Genomic DNA, 14,388 nt, shown 5'->3' on the forward strand with positions numbered 1-14,388 from the left:
TAGGCTTCACTTATCTCCAATCCCCCCAAATCATGTTCAGACCGATGGCATAAAGCAGTGATCTCACTTTAAATTTACTTAACCTTCCATTTCAGAAGTTACAATGTGATTTTTTTATTCTGCTCAAGCAATCACAAATTTTAAGTTTCTTTGAGTTTGTTCTTCAGTGGAAGCCTTCAGGATGCACTTAGAAAAATCCATTACGAGCAAGAGTGGCAAGCAAATAGGACACATTTCTTCAGTGTCCATGTGTTGATATCCTGGGGCTTATCCACCTTTCTGAACTGTTCATGACATTCAAATTATCAAAATTACTCATCACCTGGAATGTAGCTTCCATTCTCTTTTAGCTTATATTTTCTTATCTAAATGGGCCTATACATAACTCTCATGAATTTTTATCAACTCATACATCAGTTCTAATTCCTCTATTTCTTAGACATCTCTCAATCTGAATTTAGCTGATTAATAAGTGAGTTAAATTGCTTTAAATAATTTTATCCTCGAATGCTTAAATTTTATGAAAATGTAAGCACCACATGAAGCATTTAAGAAGGACATATGCAGTAAAAATATTTCTGTACAGTGAAATATGAATTTCTATTTTTTGTGTGTGTGATGGAAAAAGACACTAGTTATTCAAGTGGCAAAAAAGGTCAAATAGTGTGACTCAAAATAGTTTCCTAATCTAACTGTAAATTCTCTAAGACAAGGAAATAGTCAAAATGTGTCCTCCTGAACACTATGAACAAGGTTAAACATACTTCTTTGTGAAAAGAATTATTTTGTACAGATAGAACATTGGTTCAGCCTGTAAAATATATATATATATATATATATATATATATATATATATGCTATTTCTTATCACCTCTCTTATTTAAAAAATTTTGAGGGGAAGTATCTACAGTGGGAAGTATTGCCTTTGTCAACATTATACAACAAAATACTCCTGTTCTATATTTATTCAGATTAAGCAGCCAGAAATTTCTGTATGTCTACCTATGTATTCTTGCTATTAACAAGTAGAAGAATAAGGTTTTACTATCTATTGGAAGACTTCCAGTGAAAAAAATTAAAGCTGATCAATAGCCAAAATAGAATAGTAATTAATTGCTCAAATTCATAACCAGGAATCTAAAGCTAATGATATTCTTAAGAGATAGCATGGAACTAATACAATACTATATGTCAACTATACTTAAATTTCAAGATTTTAAAAAAGGACATAGAATGGAAATCCCAAGACTGTGCCTACTGCTATGGAATAACACTAGTAGGAAAAAGCAGTTGGAAGCCTAACCAACCATGATGACACAAACTAAAAAAGGAAGAAACAAGCTTTTCCATGCCGACTTTTCCATTCTTTATCATTACTGATGTTCCCTTAGGAGACTGCTTTCCTGGGAACTAGTAGTGAAAAAGTGATGTACTATAGTAGAGAAGCAGTAGCTCAGATCTGAGTCCTAACTGCCACATTCTGGTCATGTTATACCCAAGTTACTCATTTGCAAAATTATATAATTGCACCAGTACAATCTACCTTAGTAAATTGTTATAGCAATCAAGTGACATGTAATATATGCAGATTCCTTAAATTACAAATTGCTATAAACATATGAGTAATTCTTATTCTGCAAAGAGTTTTCCCCAATATTGAATCTTAGTACTTTCAGCTTTTTAAGTTCAAGGAAATTATAAAGCATTAACCAAATATACTAGGGCTTTGTGACTTTTTATAAATGCTTTTATCATAATCCTCATTTTTAGTTAGCTTCCCTACAACTCTTTGTGGGCGTAGCTATGTTATTTGCTTTGTCATGTGAATGGACATGACAAAAACAGAGTCTTCAAATGTTCTTTTACATTTGGCCTTGCCCTCTTTAACTTCTGCCATCACAATGAAAAGAGCCTGCCCCGCCAGCCAAGATAGTCTGTTGGTCTCTGAAGAATTAGGGGTGTGCACAGCACACTTAAACCTAATCTGAGGCCTGGAGCCAAGCTCAAATGAAATTAACCTAAATTAGCTGAATGCCAAACAATTCACAGATGTTTAAGTGAAAAAAAAAAAGATGCTTGTTAAAAGCCACAGAGTGGGGGGCACCTGACTCAGTGGGTTAAGCATCCAACTCTTGATTTTGGCTCAGGTCATGATCTCAGGGTTGAGAGATTTTAAAGCCACAGAGTGGAATGGTTTCTTAAGCAAAACTATGGTGAGTATAGTTTAATCTGGGGTTGCCATGTTATAAAGTCAATGCATAGAAAATCCAGACGAGGCACACTCTTAGAGATTTAAAAAAATCATTAAACATCTAAATTTCACCTGGAAGAAAAGAAACCAAAAAGCCTTTATGCCAAAGAAAGCATATTTTTCAATGGTCTCTTCAAAGCAGACCATGAAAGATGATACAAAGGAGGAATCTTGGTGGAGATAAGAACTATGGAGAATAATGGACTGAAGAACCACTCCCAAGGAATGGAACAAGGGCATATTTAAGAACATTCCCTATCTCTAGGTAGAATGATTTGACAACATTTGCTCAGCAAGATTTCAAAATCATTATAAACCAGCTAATGTTATGTGTCTCTTACTGTTTCCCTTTTGAATGTGAACACACCCTTAGTTTCCTATTACATACTACAAGTATGGGCTTTTAATTCTTAGGTCCCTCAAACAAGACAAGATATGTGGAATTCCTGGATCACATGGTGGTTTTATTTTTAATTTTTTGAGGAATCTCCATACTGTTTTCCATAATGGCTGCACCATTTTGAATTCCCACCAATGGTGCACAAGTGTTCTTTGTTCCCCACATCCTCACCAACACTTGTTATTTTTTACTTTTTTGTAACAGCCAAATAGATAGGTACGAGGTGATGTTTCATTGTGATTTTGATTTGTGTTTCTCTGAGAAATAATGCTGTTGAGTACTTTTTCACATGCCTGTTGGTCATCTGTAAGTCTTCTTTGGAAAAACGTCTATTCAAGTCTTCTGCCTAGTTTTTTGTCAGGTTGCTTTTTGGTTTTTGGGGTTTTTAAATACTAAATTATGTAAGATCTTTATATATTTTGGATATTAACCTCTTATCAAATGTATAATTTGCAAATATCTCCTCCCCCTATTCAATAGGTTGCCTTTTTTAAAAGATTTTTTTCATTTATTTATTTAAGAAAGAGAGTGAGCATGAGCCAAGGTGGGGGAAAGGCAGATGGAGAGGAGAATCAGACTCCCTGCTGAGCAGGAAGCCCTAAGCAGAGCTCCATCCCAGGACCCTGGGATCACAACTTGAGCAAAGGCAGATGCTTAATTGACTGAGCCTGATAGGTTGCCTTTTATTTTTTTTAAGATTTTATTTATATATGAGAGACCAGAGAGAGAGAGAGAGAGAGAAAGGCAGAGACACAGGCAGAGGGAGAAGCAGGCTCCATGCAGGGAGCCCAACATGGGACTTGATTCTGGGTCTCCAGGATTACACCCTGGGCTGAAGGCGGCGCTAAACCGCTGAGCCACTCAGGCTGCCCGATAGGTTGCCTTTTAATTTGCAATTCCACAACTAGGTATTTATTTATCTGAAGAAAATGAAAACCATGTGAAGAGATATATGCACCTGTATGTTCACTCCGGCATTATTTACAATAGCCAAGATATGGAATCAACCTAAGTGCCCATTGACAGATGAATGGATAAATATAGATACACACACAGAATGCAACATTGCTCAGTCATAAGAAAGAACGCAAATCTTGCCATTTGCGATAACACGCATGGACCTAGAGAACATTATGCTAAGATAAATACATCAGAGTAAGACAAATATTTTATGATTTTACTTGCCTGTGGAATCCAAAAACTAAATAAATAAAACAAATGAATAAATAAAACAAAATAGAAACAGACCCACAGGTGCAGGAAACAAACTGTTGGTGACCAGAGCAGGGAGGGGTTGGGGAGCAGGCAAAACAGGTAAAGAGGATTAAGAGGTACAAACTTCCAGTTGCAAAATAATTAAGCCATTGGGATTTAGTGTAGAGTTTGTGGAATATAGACAATAATATTGCAATATTTTGTATGGTGATAGATGGTAACTAGACTTATTGTGGGGATAGTTTCATAGTGTATAAAGATATCAAATAACTATGATATATGCTTGAAACTAATAGGATATTATTTGTCAATTATATATGCTTGAAACTAATAGGATATTGTTTGTCAATTATACTTCAATTAAAAAAAAAAGGAGGAGGCCTTAACCTTACTCTGACTGGAGTCAAGCTCAATCAAGCCCAGTCTAGAAAAGATAACCTTCCCCGGACACACCTTATTTGCATGAGTGAGATACAAATCGTATTATTATAATCCACTTTTAAAATTTTTATTTATTTATTCATGAGAGACACAGAGAGCGAGAGGCAGAGACACAGGCAGAGGGAGAAGCGGGCTCCATGCAGGGAGCCCGATTCAGGATTCGATCCCAGGTCTCCAGGACCAGGCCCTGGGCTGAAGGCGGTGCTAAATCACTGAACCACTCAGGGATCCCGTAATCCACTTTTTGGGTTAGTTTGCTTTATTGTAGTATTTTTTAATATTGCAAATATGCCATTTTAAAAAAAGTTTTTATTTAAATACCAATTGGTTAACATAGAGTATAATATTAGTTTCAGGTGTACAATTTAGTGATTTAACACTTCCATACAATACATGGTACTTCACAGTAGTATTAAAAAAATGGCTGATAGAAGCATAATTCCTAGACTAAAATTTTATCAGTCTGAAGGAATCTGATGTATTTTAATTGGTAGCATAGAAAGTGAGTGAAAAATTTGTCTATGGTGGCAACATACCATGTGCTGGTAGGAAGCTTGTCCCTAAGTTTCAAGGGGCATAGAAAGTTTCAAAAACAGAGTATATTTTTGTTCCAGGCTTTTTAAATTCTGTCAACTTATCTTACCATTATGAACTCTTAGTCTTTCTAATGGAGTAACTTCTTAGCAACATTTTTTTTGATAAGATAAAATGCTGCAAACTGTATTAAGAAATAGGCATCATAGAGCCATGATTGCTGTGTTGAATGTTTTCTTAGAACAATTCCAAAAACATATTAATTGAAGCTCCTATGTAATAAATAATATCAATTTCATGGAGTTAATGGGCTGAAGTAAAACAGACATTGTATTTATTAAACTAAATAAATCAAATATACTTCAGCACTCTCAAAACAAACATGATTTTAGAAATTGAGAGGTTTGGGATGCCTGGGTGGCTCAATGGTTGAGCATCTGCCTTTGGCTCAGGGCATGATCCAGGTCCGGGAATCAAGTCCAGCATCGGGTTCCCTGTGGGGAGGAGCCTGCTTCTCCCTCTGCCTATGTCTCTGCCTCTGTCTCTATCACGTGAATAAATAAATAAAATCTTTAAAAAAAGAAGAAATGAAGAGCTTTTTCCAAAAGCCTAAAAATAAAGTTAAGAAAATGGTCGATATATTTCTGTAGACTATATAATCAATATAAAGAAATAGTAAAAATACTTGTTGACTGTCCTAAAATCTAGCTATTATTTATAATGTATCTTCACATTAACACTGTAACTAAAGTCAAATATTATTAGTAGAAGCTGATGTTTTATTTAAATTAAATGAAACATGCAAGGTAACAGACTTTGCAATTTTGTTAATAGAAAAATTAGGATAATAATCAAAGTCAGATAAGAAATAGATGCTAATAGGTTTTTTTATAAAGATTTCCTTTTGTTGTACTTATTTACCTTTTAAATATTATTATAGAATAAAAGCAATGTACTAAACATGTTCTTTAAACTTATAAACAGATGTCCCTTTGCTAATCTGGGGAAAAAATGTAACTTCTGCCTAACTAATTTTTGAATCTTAACCAAGTTGCAAGTTCTGTATTGATATACAAGTAAAACACTCCATCCCCTAAACCTGATAGTTTTGCATTTGGGAATATCAGTTGAACATTGTCTATTGAATATAAAATTAGTTAAGCCATACAGATTTATTACTTTGATAGCTTTATCAAGCATTTTCTGAAATTTGGTAGCACTATATAAAAAAACCTATCTGGCTAGTAATTATAAGTAAAAAATCAGTATTAATAAATAATAATAAAAATGCATGTGGTCATTATGCATGTATAGCTGATTTGGGATAATATCGCTGTAGAAAACTTGGCACAAAAAAATGACTACCTTTGATAAGCATTCAAAAATCTTATTTTTAGAATCAGCAACAAATATAGTTAAAAATGGTTTAATTTTTAAATCAGTTTTTAAAAGATCAACTTTATTTTTTTATTTACATACAATTATATAAGGAGAGCACGTGATGTGGTGAGCACCAGGGTGTTATACTAAATGTTGGCAAATTGAATTTAAGCTGTAAAAGAAAAAAATAAATTATTAAAAAGATAAACTTTTAAAAAAGATTTTATTTATTCATTCATGACAGACAGAGAGAAAGAGAGGCAGAGACACAGGCAGAGGGAGAAGCAGGCTCCATGCAAGGAGCTTGATGTGGGACTCCATCCCGTGACCCCGGGACCATCCCCTGAGCCCCGGGCAGAGGCTCAATCGCTGAGCCATCCAGGAGTCCCAAAAAGATAAATTTTAATAGAAGTTTATAAGAATATTGATGAGTTTAAGAAGTTACATTCCTTTTGTCCAATTACTGTCTAATTATTTGGATCCAAGGATATAGATATGACCAGACTTTTTTCCATTATTTAATTCCTCCAAGGCCTATATAAAATAAATCATGTGGTTGGACTTAGTAAATTTTCACTGGTAACAATTATGTCTAAATCCCTGAAGCTGAACCCTAACCCCATTGCAGGGCTGTAAATGGATGCTGGCTCTGTATGTAAGATCTGTCCACACATGAAGAGCAGGACAGGTTTTTTTTTTTAAACATTTTTTTTTTTTAAATTTATTTATTTACGATAGTCACACTCAGAGAGAGAGAGAGAGAGGCAGAGACACAGGCAGAGAGAGAAGCAGGCTCCATGCACCGGGAGCCTGACGTGGGATTCGATCCCGGGTCTCCAGGATCGCGCCCTGAGCCAAAGGCAGGCGCCAAACCACTGCGCCACCCAGGGATCCCAGGACAGGTTTTTGAATACACTACTTCAACTGAGGGTTATAGTAACAGGCCTTGATCTACACAGTGTCACTGAAATGAAGTTTAACTAAGTCATTATAGAAAAAATGAATAAAACAGGGTAATATTTTCGCTCAGTGATAAGTACAATATATTTTTATTGTATCCAATAAGAGGAGTTGTTTTGTTTTGGAAAACAGAAAGCCATTATTCATATGGCTGGATGTTTTCTAACATATTTAACCAATCAGCTACTGAAAAAAACTTGCAGTGTTAATGTTTGTTTCATTTTTTTCCTGCTCATCCAGATTTGTGAACTTCCCTCCAACTTAGGAAAAAAAATCAAGTTGCTGTGAGAAAAATTAAGATTCCAATAAAAATGTTCAGTTTTTATCCTATATCACAGACAGTAATTTTATAAACTTAGATCACAGATGATAATTTTGGAAGCCAAAACTTTCATTTTTAAGACAGGAGCTTGCTTGGATAAAAGGCACTTGACAATCAAAAGCCTAGCATTTGAAAAACCTTGAGTTTATGCCACTTCAAAAGACTCATTAATCTTTAGGAAGAGATTGGAGGAGAGTCCCTGAGCTGGGAAGGAGGGGAAATAGTTGCAACAAGACTGAGGAGGACTGCAAGAGAGCTGGTCAGGAAGAAATCAGACTGGGTGAAGGAGGGGTGGGATGGGGGTTAGGTGCAAAAAGACTACAGAGCACTATTGTTTATATCACTAGAAGGCTGCACAAATGTGAACTGATGCTTGTAGACTCTATGTTATCATGGGCCTTTGAGTGAGGCTTACCTACAATGATTGGTGACATTCACTGTTTTTATCACTGTTGAGAGTCATCCATGACAGCCCTCTACATCACTTGAAGATTTGATAGCTGAAATCAGAGGTACTCACGATTAATTTGCTTGTTCAGCCCTCTTTCATCTGCATATACAAACAAAACTCTTTGTGTAGCAAGTTATAGTTAAGAGGCTTCCAAAAAAGAGGATAGGATCCTGACTATTCAAACTGGGCATAGTGGCAGTGGTCATGACTGTAAGGGAAACCATTTCTAAACTTTCTGGCCTTCCTATTTATATGAATTCAAAGCAGTAGGTATAATTTACTACCATTAGTAGTTACTTGTTTTCTGTGCTACCATGCAAGTGGATGATTCTTGTGGTAATCAGGCAGCATAAAGGCAAGAGTGGACACTCATCTATGGTAGTTTTACGGTGGCATTATGATTATTTAAAGATGAGTAAGAATTTTCTGGTCTTGAGCCAGAATATTGGTTCAGGTAGGTATACCTTAACAGAAAAAAAATGATATTTAAAGCATCAACATACTAGAAAACCTAATTAGTCACTATGTATGAATTGAGGGATTAATGATGAAGACTTGAGGAAGGACTACTGGAGAAATGGGGGATTTCTACATAATCAAGGTGCTTTTATCATCCTATTATATTTTATCCTATAGGTCATGGGATGCCATTGAGGGATTTTTAAAGAGGAGAGTGAAATGGTAAGATTTGCATTTTAGAAAGATCCCCAAACCAAGGATGTTTAGACAGAAGGAAAACCAGTGAAATGCTATAGCCCTTGAGTTTTGCTTGAATTTTAAGTCAAACAGAGCTATGTGATCCTTTTAGATATATTTGTAAGAAATTACTGAGAGAATTCTGCAATCTATACTTTTAATATTTTGCAATAATATAATTTTTATATTTTTATTAGTATTTTTTCATTACAGATTTTTTTAGTCTCCTCTTTGTTGACCTTTAATTTTTGTGAAATAAAAGTGTCAAGTTCTCCATCTAGCACATACCCACCCATATGCTGACAGGCCAGAGGAGAAGAAGATAATATTAAGTAAGTGGTCAATAAAGAAGTGCTCTGCTGGCTGCTTTTAATTTATAACTGTCTAAGTGATAGTAGGCAGGAAATAGTGAAATAGGAACAAAAGCTCAGCTACTCTAGCCAGAGATAAACAGTTTTTGGTTTTGTAGAAAATATATGGTGATGTTCACTTTTCAGCCTGAAGGAACTGTATATTTCATCTTGGACCACAATCAGAAAATAACCTTTTCCTACCAAAAGATTTTAAAAATTCCTTCAGATGGCACACCACATGAAAAACGCTTTTTGTTCTGGTGAACTATGAATACAGCACATGTACATAGGACATCACGTTCTTAAGATAGAAAAAAAAAAACATTTGCAGAGCCACAAAGAGGGAAAGATCAGGAATAATTGCTTGTGAGCAGAGGGCAGAATAACAAAAATTAGAATATCCTCAAAGAAGAGTTGGCAGAAGATACTTGAGAAATATAAGAAATAAGGAATCAAGACTGTATCATAAAAAACTCAACTTTTGGGGTGCCTGGGTGGTTCAGTTAAGCATTTGACTCTTGATTTCAGCTCAAGTCATGATCTCAGGATCCCAGGATGGAGCCCTGCATCAGGCTCTCTGCTCAGCACAGAGTCCACCTGGTATTCCCTCTCTCCCTCTCTCTAAAATAAATAAATAAAACCTTAAAAACCCTCAACTCCTAGTTACATTAGGTCATGGACTTTTAGTTGCTCCTTAGTGAGGGATAACAGTAAAGGTCAATGAAACATTGACTAGAATGTATTCCTTCTTGCTATTCCTAGAAAAGGCCAGATTAAAGCTATTTCTCTCTCTTTTTTTTTTTAAGCTATTTCTCTTTAATGGAGGTTTGGTTAGTCCCAACAAATCCTTTGTAATCTTTTATAAATCTCTTAAACATGCCATCCAAATATTGTTCTAAATAGATAACTGGAATGGACAGGTTCTCTTTTGACTTTTTTTAAAAGATTTTTTTTTTTTTACTTATTTATGAGAAACACACACACACACACACACACACACACACACACAGAAGCAGAGACACAGGTAGAGAAAGAAGCAGGCTCCACACAGGGAGCCCGACGTGGAACTCGATTCTGGAACTCCAGGATCACGCCCTGGGTGGGTCTAGGTAGGCGCTAAACCACTGAGCCACCCAGGGATCCCCCTCTTTTGATTTAATAAGATTTTGGTTCCCGAGGAGGAAGCATGGTAAATCATATTCCTCAGAGATTTTTCTATTTAATAAAGCAGATGATTTCATATTACACTTAATTCACATGACCATTCTTCAGAATAAAATTTTTATTCTTTTAGAATAAAAGAAAAAAATGAAGTTCAAAAAGAATTATGCATCTTAATCAAAACCACATATCCGGTAAAATTGGTAGATATAGGTATATATAGAAATATAAAATATAGTTTTATATTCATATTTATATTCATATTTATTTATAAAACAGGCTAATTTTAGATCACATTTTTCTATACTAATTTTATCTAGTTATCCATCTTATTTGCGAATATTCTTTTTTTAAAGATTTTATTTATTTATTCATGAGAGACACACACACAGAGAGAGGCAGAGACACAGGCAGAGGGAGAATCAGGCTCCATGCAGGGAGCCCAATGTGGGACTCCATCCCGGGACTCCAGGATCACGCCCGGGCCAAAGGCAGGCGCTAAACTGCTGAGCCACCCAGGGATCCCCAATGCTAATATTCTCTTAAACCCTCTCTCAGTTGCAAGTAGTATTGGTGTGGGAAAGGGATACATAAGGATACAAGTAAGAGAAGTAATAAATAAATAAATAGTAGTGCCCACTGTATACCAGTTTTGATCTATAAGATTGTCCTTGAGATTATGACCATATGAGCACTGGATCCTGTGTAAGAGTTGGCATTTGCCAAAAAAGAGTGGGTTGGAACCTTAAGCATATATAATACAGTCTTATGTGAGAATGAGATTTAGTGTTGAAGAGATATGCCAAAGTACACTGGTTTTTTAGAAATTTAAGTTCACAGATTTTGATTGCATAACAAGATATAGCCTTTTGTATATTTTCTTTCATGACTAAGTTCTCCTTGCAAAAAGAGGATAAATATAAGTCTTGAGGTCTGAGATTTGGAAATGTCAATGTTTTCCAGTTCTCTGTTAGTATACAGTGATGTATTTTTAGAGTAATCTTCTTGAATAATTCTTTGGACCAAATTCATTATTAAGTCAAACAATAAAAAAATGTTCAGTGCCTATCTATGATGACAGTCATGAAAGAAGCCCAATTTTCTGAACTACTTAAACAGCATACTTAGGGGTTGCCAAATTTCTTAACTTTTCTTTCAATATATTTTTAAGTTTTTATTTAAATTCCAGTTAGTTAATATATAGTGTAATATTAGTTTCAGGTATACAGTATAGTGACTCAACACTTTCATACATCACACAGTGCTCATCACACCATCACCTGTTTCACCCATCCCCACCCACCTCTCCTCTGATAACCATCAGTTTGTTCTCTGTAGTTAAGAATCTGTTTCTTGGTTTGCCTCTATCTTTCTCTTTTCCTTTGCTCATTTGTTTTGTTTCTTAAATTCCACATATGAGTGAAATCACACAGTATTTGTCTTTCTCTGACTTTTTTCACTTAGCATTATACTCTCTAGCTCCATCCATGTTGTGACAAAAGGCAAGATTTCATCCTTTTTTATGGCTTATTAATATTCCATTATCTATCTATCTATGTATCTATCTATCTATCACTTCCTCTTTATTCATCAGTCGATGTACACAGCCTGTTTCCATAAATTTGGGTATTGTTGATAATGTTGTTGTAAACATCAGGGTGCATGTATCCTTTTGAATTAGTATTTTTGTATTCTTTGGGGCAAATACCTAGTAGTGCAATTGCTGGATTGTAGGGCAGTTCGACTTTTAACTTTTCTGAGAAACCACCATACACTTTTCCAGAATGTCTGCACTAGTTTGCATTGCCATCAACAGTGCAAGAGGGTCGCTCTTTCTCCACATCCTGTGAATACCTATTGTTTCTTGTGTTATTGATTTTCACCATTCTGACAGGTGTGACAATGATATCATCTCAGTTTTGAATTGTATGTCTCTGATTATCAGTGAAGTTGAACACCTTTTATATGTCTGTTGGCCATCTATATGTTTTCTTTGGCAAAAATGTCTGTTCATGTATTCTGTCCATTTTTTAAACTGGGTTATTCATTTCTGGGGTGTTCAGTTTTATAAGTTCTTTGTATATTTTGGATATAAACCCTTCATCAGATATGTCTTTGCAAATTGCTTCTCCCATTCTGTAGGATGCCTTTTAGTTTTGTTGATTGTTTCCTTTGCTGTGCAGAAGTTTTTTTTATTTTGGTGTAGTCCCAGTGGTTTATTTTTGCTTATGTTTCCTTTGCCTCAGGAGACAAATCTAGAAAGAACTTTCTTTTTTTAAAAAAATATTTATTCATGAGAGATACAGAGAGAGGCAGAGACATAGGCAAAGGGAGAAGCAGGCTCCATGCAGGGAGCCCGATGTGGGACTTGATCCTGGTACCCTGGGATCATGCCCTGAGTCAAAGGCAGACACTCAACTGCTGAGCCACCCAGGCATCCCTAGAAAGAACTTTCTACAGGTGATGTCAAAGAGGTTGCTGCCTGTGTTCTCTGCTAGGATTTTGATGGTATCTTGTTTCACATTTAGTTCTTTCATTCATTTTGAATTTATTTTTATGTATGATTTAAGAAAGTGGTCCATTTTTCCCAACACCATTTGTTGAGGATATTGTATTTTTCCCACTGCATATTCTTTCCTGCTTTGTTGAAGATTAATTGACTATATATGTATGGGTTCATTCCTGGGTTTTCTATTCTGTTCCATTGATCTATTTTTGTGCCAGTGCCATACTGTTTTGATCACTACAGCTTTGTAATATAACTTGAAATCCAGAATTGTGATGTCTCCAACTCTGCTTTTCTTTTCAAGGTTGCTTTGGCTATTTGGGGTATTTTGTGGTTCCATACAAATTTTAGGATTGTTCATTCTAGGTCTGTGAAAAATGCTGTGGTATTTTGATAGGGAGTGCATTAAATGGTATATTGCTTTGGGTAGTATGGACATTTTAACAATATTTGTTCTTCCAACCCATGGGCATGGAATGTTTTTCCATTTCTTTATGTTGCCTTCAATTTCTTTCATTGATGTTTTATAGTTTTCAGAGAACAGGTCTTTTAACTCTTTGGTTAAGTTTCTTTCTAGGTATCTTATCGGTTTTGATAGAGTTGTAAATGAGGTTGGTTCCTTAATTTCTCTTTCTACTGCTTCATTATTGGTGCATAAAAATGCAACAGATTCATGTACATTGATTTTGTATCCTATGACTTTACAGAATTCATTTATTAGTTCTGGGAGTTCTTTGATGGAGTCTTCCAAGTTTTCCACATAGAGTATCATGTCTTCAAATAGTGAAAATATTACTTCTTTGCTGATTTGGATGCTTTTTATTTATTTTTTGTTGTCTAATTGCTGTGGCTTGGACTTCTAATACTATGTTAAATAAACATGGTGAGAGTGGACATCTTTGTTTTGTTCCTGACCATATAAGAAAATATCTCAGTTTTTTCTCCATTGAGAATATTAGCTGTGGGTTTTTCATAGATGGCCTTAATCACATTGAGATATGTTTCTTCTAAACCTACTTTGTAGAGGGTTTTTATTATGAATGGATGTTGTACTTGTCAAATGCTTTAAAAAAAACAGAATTGACTCAATATTTATAATAAGTGAATTCTGTTTTATTAAAGCTTGCTCAGTGAAAGTTTTCAATCATATAAAAAAACCTGCAATAATCTTACAATGAACACCCATAAATCCTCCATCTAGATTCTACATAACAATTTTCTTTACATGCATTACCACATATCTATCCATCCTCCTACCTATCTGTCAATTCTTATTTTTATGATACAATTCCAATGATGTAAACATCAGTACATCTTATTCTTAAACTTTTCAGCACGCATATTATTAACTTGAGGTCAGTATTTCTTTATGTCCTTTTCCTTACAACTTTATTCAGATGTAATTTACCTATAATAGTTTGCACATATGTAAAGCACACCAATTTGTTGAGATTTGATTTATGCATATATATAGTAACCCATCACTATAGTGAAGATACTAAAAATTCCCTTCACTCACAAAAGTTTTTTCATGCTACTTTGAAATTCATCACTCCTTCCACGTCCTAGATAACTGATGATCTGGTTTTTGTCAGTATAGATTATTTTACAACTTCTAGAATTTTTTATAAATGGAACCATACAGTATTTACCATTTTGTCTACCTTCCTTTATTTAAGATAACATTTTGGAGATTCATCCATATTGTTATTTTGTTG

Source organism: Canis lupus, chromosome X (genome assembly GCF_003254725.2).
Source record: "Canis lupus dingo isolate Sandy chromosome X, ASM325472v2, whole genome shotgun sequence".
NCBI classification, from domain to species: Eukaryota; Metazoa; Chordata; class Mammalia; order Carnivora; family Canidae; genus Canis; species Canis lupus.